At 34.5% G+C, this 11,277-nt stretch overlaps 1 long non-coding RNA gene across 1 annotated transcript; it reads right to left on the minus strand.

Annotated features, from left to right (window-relative positions):
• Nucleotides 1-701: 701 nt before the first annotated feature.
• Nucleotides 702-10,921, minus strand: LOC115222196. Its single transcript, XR_003882685.2, has 3 exons — nt 10,763-10,921; nt 6,363-6,513; nt 702-3,696 (listed from the first exon to the last, which is right to left on the minus strand). It is a non-coding gene; the product is annotated as an uncharacterized LOC115222196 (long non-coding RNA).
• Between the last annotated feature and the right edge of the window lie 356 nt (nt 10,922-11,277).

The raw sequence follows: 11,277 nt of genomic DNA on the forward strand, positions 1-11,277 counted from the left end.
ATATATATATATATATATATTATATATATATATATTTTCAAATTCAAGCATCTACTAAAGTTCAGCACCTACTAAAGTTCTCTCAGTCTGTACTTAACTGTCCCAAAGCGACATATCAGTTACCGAGTAGCCGCTTTATGCTCCGCTATGTCTATAAATATAAAGCTTGTAAGGCTGGTGCTTACCTTAAGCACCAGTAGCTTTATGTATTCAAGTTTTATGTATTTACCTCTGGATGGAATCGTTATAGATCGCAGGGAACTTGCATCCTATTCTCCTGATAAATATGTAGTGAGCAGCTACAAAGTAAGTAAGCTAAGATTCGAAACCGAATCTACATTTTTTCCCATTGTCAAACAAATCTTCAACCCATTGTTTTAGCCTTTTTGCTCTCGGCGATAAATATTCTACTGCATCTACAATCAAGCTCTGTACACACAAAGAAACCACCCGAGGAAATTGTATACTTCTTATGTATTGTAACGAGTTGCATTATGATTGATATAAAATAAATGGCCATCTAATCAAATAATTAATTATTCTTCCGTCATTTCTCTGATGTATTATGACAATAAAATTCACTCGATACAGATATATTGAATTAAATTATATTAACAGCACAATAAACGCTACCTTATTTAATCAGCCGAAGTAATAAAACCAAAGGAACACATAAAAGTATTAAAATAATAACAAAATGAAACGTGTAAAAATGAAATGTTTTATTTTCTCAACAAATCTCAATGAACAGAAGTACAAGCAAAAACAAATGGGAGAATAAGCGATTTGTGTTTACATGCAATTCACACACATGTATGCATTTCTATGTATAAAAACATGCACATCAGTGCATATGCTTGTCCTTTTCCTACCGGTGCAAACTGAATATCTTGCTTGTCACGAACTGTTAAAACAGAAAGGATCATCAAAGAAAGGTGGAGCAATATTTTGATAGTCAAATCTAAACAACGACTGTAAGTACTTAATTTTATGAATGGTGATACTTGAAACCATAGATTTAACACATAAGCTGTTGAATAATAATTCTTGAGAACGTGTGTAAATATATGTATGCATGTGTGTGTGTGTGTGTGTGTAACGTTAGTTAAATTAAAATCTAAGAAGGTCAAAATCTCAGAGTTCAAATTACGTCGAGCGAGAACGGCTGCCAGTAAAAATGACTGCTTTCCTGAGATGGTGTAATTGAGATGAGATCTGGAAAACGTGGTCAAAGCAGCATCTGTTTATAAGCAATATAACAGGTTCTACAATACACGATTTTATTATTAATAAATAAATAAAATGAATAAATAAATTCAACTTAGTGTGTGGGAAAGACTCGCTTATTTGGTTTTTGCGTGTGAGATCGACTGGGGGTATCGAGTTTAGTAGACTTTTATATGGTTGATATTGCTGTGGTTTTGATGTTTACCGAATTTTGCCTTCTCTGTCGTTCACGTATCCTTCTCTTCGTAACTCTAGCTCTTTCTTTCTCTCTCAATCTTCCTTCCTAGATCTGTCTCATTGATGACTACCAAATATATATGAAAGTGCAAGAGAAGGAGTGGGGATATGTTGCAGAACCGGAAGTTCTGCTTAAGGCACAATTTCATAAGGGTCAAGTGCAGGTGTTAAATAAATGTTACAAGTAGAACAGAAGTCGTGTTAGATCGTACTATAGTGGAATGTTTAACAACAGCAAGAATCAGAACTTTGCGATGCGATGTAGAAAAGGTGTGGAGATCAAATTTGCAAAATGGCTTCAGAACTCTGAACCATTCGATTGTATTTTAATGGGTATGTTCTTTACTTGTCAATATTTGTATGACTGTGCGGGTGTGTGTAGGAATGAGGGAAATAAATAGAACTATTTCTTAAATTTAGATGTTTGCTTTACTTTGAAATAGATATGTAAGCAGGAAATGTTTTGAAAAAATATATATACTCATATATTTACAAATAAATTTCACGTTCTATGTGCATGTGTGTGAGTGTGTGTGTGTGTGTGTATAAGGATACTTTATTATCTACGTGAAAATGTTTTAAAGGAGATCAAAGGTTATGTCAATAAATATTTAATTACTTATACTTTGAATGAAATTTTCATTATTCAGTTTTAAGTGTAAATGTTACAATTTTGTCTATTTTGTGAGTGATATTGAATCTTATCGAGTTATGTGATTGCTTTGAATAAATAAATATTTTAAGAGCATATACTGAATATAAACGTAAGCCAAAAGGGAACATAAACAACCATACAGTAAAAAGGAAACCTGAACTCCTCTGTATTTCTTTGAAATTATATAGTGTTATTTGTGCGCTGGTAAACCCCCAAAAATCGATCTTAGAGGACAATTTAAGCAACCTAAACTAGCTGGCGCCTTCCATATGTCTACATATATTTACCAAACAAATGGTGAACTACGCTATTTGAAGAATAATTTCTACATACCAGTAATGTATGACAGCTAAGCTACTCGATTTTTTTTATTGCTTCGAATCCAAACTACACTAAAATAATATTACTTCGAAATTACAGAAGAGAAACAGTCCCATATATATATATATATATACATATATACACGTCAGGAAATACTTAGAATTTAAAAAAAACAGCAACTTATATGAAAATTAAATAAAGCTTGTAAGTTACATTTTTTTTTTTTGAAGAGACTGTTGACTTTTATTCGCATTCATTTTTCCTTTTAATGCTTGGGCGATATTTATAATATTATTATTTATTTGCTTTTCTTTTATTTCTTGGGAGCTGATGGGAAAGTTACGGGAAAGCGTCAATTGTATTTAGTATTTCTAAATCCGATTACAAACGATTACCACTGGCAAGTCTGGGTAAAAATTTCTATTAATGATTAGAAATAACCAATAGATGAGATTAAGACACAGTATGTGTGTGTGTGCGTACATGTTTGTATGTGTCTGTGTGTTTATAATCTTGTGTCTTAGGAAAAAAAATCTTAATTCACTACTGGACACTAGTGTGTGAGTATATATATATGTTCATTAAGAAATAGAGGATCTATATGGATTATATTTGCAAAAGTTTGGTTTTCTAACAAGATTCCATGGTATGATGGAAATTTATGTGTATTTTTTTCCCTTGGATGCTAGGATGCTAAGTAGTGTAGGCTGTTTTACACGAAGTATGAAAATATATATTTCTCTGACTCAAAGTGAGTTGGGGAAGCAAATATGATTCGTATCACTCACACCATATATATATGTATATATATATAGATGTTAATACAAAGACAAATTTATATACATAACAATGCTACGTACTTTCACATTACATAACTACACAAATATTAGTGGTTGCAGATAAGAGTTCCTTATACGATTGTACCATTTTGTTTGGACGAACAGGGAAAACTCCAGGGATCTATTTTCTTCATGTCTACACACATAATTGTGTGTGTATGTCTGTGTGTGTCTAATTTGGCTCATTCAGGAAAGTTTTGCAAAGTCTGTCGGCCATTTCTTTTCTGAGTCAATTTCCCAAGCTGCTGGAGGCAACATTTTTGCGTTGGTTCTGGTGGAATTTAGCTTTTTAAAACATAGCGTATCTTGCTGTAGTTGAGTTCTTTTGGGCTTTCGTCATGATTTGAACCAGGAAACTGGACAAACTGCGTTTACGCCTTTGAACCATGTTGGAGATGTTGTCCAAGTCGCTGGCAACTAAAATAAATAAATATACATATATGATGGAGTGATAATTAAAGAACAAAAGTAAGAAAGTAACATCAATATATAGAAAAATAGAAAAATCAGATAGAAATATTTTGCAAATGCACAAGATCACATAGTTATAAGGTGATTAAGGCAATGTGTATTTCATTTTATATTTTAGAGTTTTAGTAAAGTAAGTGAAAAAAATTACTTTAACGAGGAATAAAAAAAAACAACAACAATGGAGTCGATGCCAGATTACTTAATTCACATTGTTTATGTACCCGAGAAATCATGAATAAATTAAATTAAATCAAGAGTGTGTGACCAATTTCTTGAATTTCCCTATCAGAAATAGTTAAATAGTAATTAACTTTATTGATTTCAGGATCAGGTAAAAGAGTTCGAATCTGTTCAAGAGAAATTCGAAATGCAAGTGAAATACCTATGGCCAAAAATATTAAATCATTTGAAGAGTCAGCTGGTCGAGGGATTATCTTCTGCTCGAGAATTTTCCACAGATTTGGGCGAAAGAAAAAATTCGTTCACATTTTATCACAGTAACCGATCTGCTTGGCGTGTATGGATCTATTGATATTTTAATAATTTATCGCTGAACAAATGAAGTAAATCGTTTCTTCGATTACATAGTTCTCTCCGCATATTAGAATAAAAATTTAGGCATATGCTTTAAAGGATGGTTATTAACATTAAGCCGAATTAATTTTGACCGACATATATCGGTTATTTCTGTTCCAACAACAACCTTGTAATGTGCCTGCTTTTAACGGTTTTGTTCACTTTCCTGTCAATAAGTATTGTGTCTATATTGCCTCCGGGCAAAGGTTCAACATTTTACATCCCATCACTTGAATTGTGTCACTGGAAAACCATTCAACTTTCAATGACCCAAACAGCTTAGGTGCTGCACACAGTTTCTGCTCATTGCTGTTAGCAAAGAAATCACAATATAACTGACGATTATTTCATCCGCTTGTTCTGTTAATTCCAAATCCACATAGCTTTGAGAGGAAGGATTAATTTTACAGTGTGTAGCGGAAAGATTTAATTTGTTAATTTTATAGATTGACTGAAAAAGCTGCCGAAATGCTGTATTCATTACACTTACAAAAATTCTGAATTTTTTTGTTTCATTCCAATAAGAAACAAAGAAGCGGGATTTGAAATCGAATCGTCCAGATACCGGAAGAAATGCCGCTAAGCATTTCGTCCGATGCACTCGCCACCATGAATGAATACATAAATAAATTTCTACTATAGGCACAATGCCTGAAACTTCGAGGGTCAGGGCTAGTCGAGTAACGGTGAAAGGCAAAGTCGATCTTGGCGGAACTCAGAACATAAAGAACTGGAATGACTACATAAACAATAATCCTTTCTACTATAGGCACAAAACCTGAAATTTTGGGGAGGAGGGCTTATCGATTACAGAGACCCCAGTACTCAGCTGGTACTTTTTAGTCGACCCCGAGAGAATGAAAGGTAAAGTCGATCTGGGAGGAATTTGAACTTAGGACATAAGGGCGGACGAAATTTCGCTAAGCATTTTGTTCGGCGCGATAACGATTCAACCAGCTCGCCACCTTGACTACATAAATAATAATGATTTCAAATGTTGGTATAAAGCCAACAATTTCGGGGAAGGGTGTAAGTCGATTACATAGACCCCCCCCCGTGCTCAATTGATACTTATTTTATCAACCCCGAAAGGATGAAAAGTAATGTCGGCATCGGAGGAATTTGAACTCAGAACGTAAAGACAGACGAAATGCCGATAAGCATTTTGTCCAGCATGCTAACGATTCTACTAGCTCGCTACCTTGAGTACATAAATAGTAACGATCATAGGTATAACAATAATAAATATTTGCATGGTTGTTGCAAGGAGGAAATAAAAAAGTTATGAATTTTATAGTGTATCCAAAAACATAAGATTAGTAGCTAAAGAAGCTTCTATTTGGAATAGAAACTCTGCCATGGATTTAATTTTCCGAGAATTGACTACCAAATCAGCGTTTATGGAATGATTTTGTTTTTCTTGGTCTTATGATCTGGATTTACAGAAAAGTAAGAAATTAGTTCTAATGTTTATGACTGTGTTAAGTCAATGGCGATGCTAACTAAGAACCATACAAGCGGGATGGACCTGGTTTACTAGATAATTATTGTCACAGTAGACTCGCCATATAATGACTTCTTTTGAATCAGTTCAAGGTTCATATTCACAAAGAAGACGGCGGTGGGTGATTTAATCGTTTGCAACATCTTCCTGTTGCTATTTTATCGACCCTGGATAAATAAAAAGTGAAGCCCTTCAATGGTCTTTGAATAAACTCCAAATATAGAAGCGAAACTATATATATATTTCAAATACTGTCACACCTCATCTTATGTCGTTTCGAGATTTGTCTTTTTCGACTTTACGTCTTTTGTTTTTTGGGTATTAAAAGTGATTATCTTATAAAAATGCAGTATTGCTGGTAACTTATTTTATTGATTACAAAGAGGTGAAAGACAAATCGACCACGATGATATTGAGATCTGTGATGTTGCGAGACGAAATTTAATACTGCTAGATATTTTAACTAATCTATTATTGTTTTTGTTAGCTCCCCGACTTTCTATAGACAATGAAGATTCTTCAGAGAACTTACCATCAGCTAATTTTTTCAAATCTTCGATACTGATGTAATGTTTCACGGTATTACCTTTGGTGTCATCTAGGTAGGAAGGTGCAGCCAGAACGAAGCCCATGGTGGAGCATGTAACGAGGAGGATGAGAACAAGGCGAGACATAGTTGAAATCTGCAAAGAAAGAAACGAATGAATAATAATACCTTGCTTTTCATTTAATACAATATTGCAAAGTTGGATTATCTTATGTTCATGCTTCCCAAAGCATTAGCAGCGAAAGTAAATTGAAATGGTTTCAAACTGAAGCTCGAAACTCCAATCGAAATTACAACTTCCGACAAAAGTAATTTCAAAATTACGTAATAAACGAAAGCAGATTGAAATAATTCTCTTGTGAGGTTCGATACCATCTTGAGACGCTTTTACGCGATCACCTTAATATTGGTTTCAAATTTTGACACAAGGCCAGAAATTTTAGGGGTGGGGTAAATCGATTACATCGACCCCCAGTGTTCGACTGGTATTTTTTTATCGACCCCGAAAGAATAAAAAACAAAGTTGACCACTTCGGAATTTGAACTCAGAACCTAAAGTCGGCTGAACTGCCGCTAAACATTTCGCTCGGCGTGCTAACGACTCTGCTACTCCGCCACCTTAAGCTTTCTTAACATTGTGTTTCGTATATAAACATGAAAGCAGTGACATTGCCGTGTGAACAGCGATCTTATACTTGCCCAAGTATCAGAGAGAGAGAGAGAGAGAGAGAGAGAACTCACAAATAAAGTCAAGCGCTTTCCTTGTGAGTTTTATGGTAGGTAGTTCTACAAATTCCTCATTTAGAGTTTTTACATGTACCTAATGTGTACAGGGTAGGAAGTGAGATTACATGATATTCATATATTTCTCCTGGACATTCTCCAAGATCTTGGTGAGGCTTAATCAGAGCAGGGAAGGTAGGAGAGGAAAGTAATTCGACATTCATCGAACCCATTACTTGCTTGGTACTTATTTCATCGACCTCGAAAAGATGAAAGGCAAAGTCGACCTTAGAAAATAACCACGAACAGGGCCAGCAATTTTAGGGGAGGGGTAAATCGGTTACATCGACCATAGCAATCAACTGATGCTTATGTTATCGGCCACGAAGAGATGAAAGGCAGAGTGGACCTCGGCGGAATTTGAACTCAGAACATGAAGGCAGACGAAATCCCACCAAGCATTTTGCTTTGCATGCTAATGATTCTGCCAGCTCACCGCCTTCGCGAACAGAAATAATAGTTATAAAGTTTACAATTTCCGGCCACTGTTTACTCTGCATCATGAAACAGTCTTTAGTAAAAGCCGATCCTCTTGCTTCTTAACTATATTTTATAACAGAATCATAATGAGCCTGCTTCAGTAGAATGGCAATAATGTTTTTACAACTATTAAACAATATAAAGTGGCTCAAATATTTATGAATTCTGTAAGTGTTCAAACTGGAATAATAAAGATTTCCAGAAGTCAGACTTAAGATGATTGTGCACATCAGCGACTGAGCAAATAATGGATCATTTTTATTGAGTCAATGATATTTTCTTTTAACTTCCGTAACTCTTAATCGATTGCTAAATCGTTATCGAAAACGTCCACATTATGTGGCACGACAAGAACAAGGTAAAAGGCAAGCCAGCTGAGCCGATCTTTCATGATAATTATATTTTTCTATTATACTTTTGGCATCTATTTAAGAAAGTAAAATGGTGGAAACAATCCAGGTAGTTACAGGTTAAACAAGTTTGGATGCTGCCAGGATGCAAGTCTAACATTTCCAGGCCTGCGTGCGCGCTGCTGAGGAGAATATTGAAGGAGGAAGACAGTTGAGCTATTAAGTACTAAAGATGATAATCATTCAATGTAAAGAGAATAAAAAGAATATATATGACTTTTCCAGGCGGTGCTATTCAGTTGGTCATGGCCTGGGCCGATAATGGCCAAAACCAATCTAAGTTTTATATATATATATATATATATATAATATATATATATATATGGTGGAAGAAGAAATAAAAATTCTATAGAACAGTATTATATATTTGCAAAATGAATAGAAATGGCATTTCTGAGAATGTTTCCATAATTATTAAAGTGGAAAAATTATCAGAAAAGCCGTTTCTATTCATTTCTTCCATATATATGTATATGATAGATCGCTAGACACTAAACCTTTTTCTATTTCTCTCCCTATTTCTGTGTTCCTATCAATCGAAGAGCGTAGGCTCGAAACGTAAAATACTTTCTTGTTTCCCGAGCGTTAAACCAATACATATGTTTGTTGTTTACACACCAGTCTTCGTCTTTAGGTTTTTGTAAATTCTCACTATATATATATATATATTTACGTATATTTACATATATATATTTATATATGATTATATATATTTACATATATTTATATATATATATTTACATATATATATATTTACATATATTTATATATATATTTCTATATATTTACATATATTATATATATATATTACATATATTTATATATATATATTTATATATGATTATATATATTTACATATATTTATATATATATATTTACATATATATATATTACATATATTTATATATATATTTCTATATATTTACATATATATATATATATTTATACATATTTACATATATTTATATATATATTTACATATATTTACATATATATATTTACACATATATATATTTATATTTATATATACTTATATATATATATTTATATATATACTTATATATATATATATTGATATATGTATATTTACACACACACACACACACACATACATATATATATATGTATATATGCACACACATACATAAATGCATGCACGCACACATACATGCATGCTCACACGCATACATGCATACTCGCACATACACACACAGGTGTATAGACTTTTATGCTGAATGGGAAAACAATCAAGATTTGTTTAAAACCTGTCGAAAATGAAGATCAAAATATAATGATATTATGATTACCGAAAAAATATGAATACATTAAAAGAAATGCGAGGCTGAGAAAAAGATTGGGTAAAATGATATGAGTACGTAAGTGTGAGAGGATAGAAGTGAAATTGTGTGAAATTATGTGTGTGTATGTAAGTGTGTAAGAGGATAAAGAAGTGTAGCAATTAAATAGTCAGAGATTGACATGGAGTAAGTAAGTAGTTAAAAGTGTAGGGTTTAAATCGGAAGAAAGTTTGATGTAGAAACGAAGTTAAGGAGTGTGTGATATATACATATATATATATATATACATATATATATATATATGCTGGTAGACAGGGAGGTAGATTGTGAGGTAGCAAGGTAGCTTCATTGGCAGGTAAACAACTAGTTAGCTAGCTAGATAGGAAGAGTGATTAATTGTTCAATAGTCAAGAGAGAGAGAGAGAGAGAGAGAGAGAGAGAGAGAGAGAGAGAGAGAGATCTTGTGTAAAGTGACAAAGACGATGTAAGTTAAAGAGTTATAAATAATAGTTTCTATTATAGGAACAAGGCCTGGAATTTGGGATAAGGGTATAGTCGATTACATCGACTCAATAGTCAACTGGTACTTATTTTATCGGCATCGAAAGGATGAAAGACTAAGTTGAACTCGGCAGATTCTGAACTCAGAACGTAGACGGAGGAAATGCTGCTAAGCATTTTGCCCGGCGTGCTAACGATTCTTATTTCTTTATTGCCCACAAGGGGCTAAACACAGAGGGGACAAACAAGGACAGACAAAGGTATTAAGTCGATTACATCGACTCCAGTGTGTCTAGTACTTAATTTATCGACCCTGGAAGGATGAAAGGTAAAGTCGACCCCGGCGGAATTTGAACTCAGAACGTAACGATAGACGAAATACTGCTAAGCATTTCGCCCGGTGTGCTAACGATTCTGATTTCTTCATTGCCCACAAGGGGCTAAACATAGAGGGGACAAACGGATTAAGTCGATTACATCGACTCCAGTGCGTAACTAGTGCTTAATTTATCGACCCCGGAAGGATGAAAGGCAAAGTCGACCTCAGCGGAATTTGAACTCAGCGGAATTTGAACTCAGAACGTAGCGGCAGACGCAATACCGTTAAGCATTTCGCCCGGCGTGCTAATGTTTCTGCTAGCTTGCCGCCTCAATAATTAAAGATTTGCTGGAAGAGAGTTAATATATGGAATTACAAAGCCGATGAGAAATACCTGCGTGTGAATGTGTATGGAGATGGAGAAATGGAGAAAAATTCGTGAGAGCGAAAAAGACAATGGCAAAAATAAAAGAAAGAGAAAACTTGAATGTAAAGTTAGTGTTTAACTCGAGAGGATATTTCAGCTTTCAAAAGTCAAATGAAGTAAAAGTGTTCTCGAAAAGTGCGGCTAAACGATGTCAAAGCAATACTTACTTTTGGTGTGATCACACTTGATGTGGTTTGAAGAGGTTTTTTGTTGTTATCTCCCACGAGGTCTGTAGGTAGAGAGGATTACTTTGGCAATCAGCTGACGAATGACTTGAATCACCCTGAGGTCGGCTTTTTATAAGAACAGGCCGCTAGTTGAAGGCAGTCTAAGGGCATGCTGGGTTTCAAGCGGGAAACACTGTGTGGGCTGGTTCAGATAGAAAGTGAAACAGAAAGGAAAGAGAGAGGGAGGGATGGGGGAGAAAAAGAAATAGTGGGAGTGTGAGAGAGTGGGAGAGAGCGGGAGGGAGAGTGGGAGGGAAAGAGGGAGAGAGAAATGAAGAGTAAAATAAAAACTACAAATAAGGAAATATCCAAAATTGCAGGTGGTGCCTGGTGGTGATGATGGCAGTGGTGATGTATTGGCTATGGTATTGATGATGTTGGTGTTGGTTATGCTGGTGGTGATGGTGCAGGTTTAGGTGGTGACAGTGCTGGCTGTGGTGGTGGTAGTGGTGATG

The sequence above is a fragment of the Octopus sinensis genome, linkage group LG19 (genome assembly GCF_006345805.1).
Source record: "Octopus sinensis linkage group LG19, ASM634580v1, whole genome shotgun sequence".
Classification (NCBI taxonomy): Eukaryota; Metazoa; Mollusca; class Cephalopoda; order Octopoda; family Octopodidae; genus Octopus; species Octopus sinensis.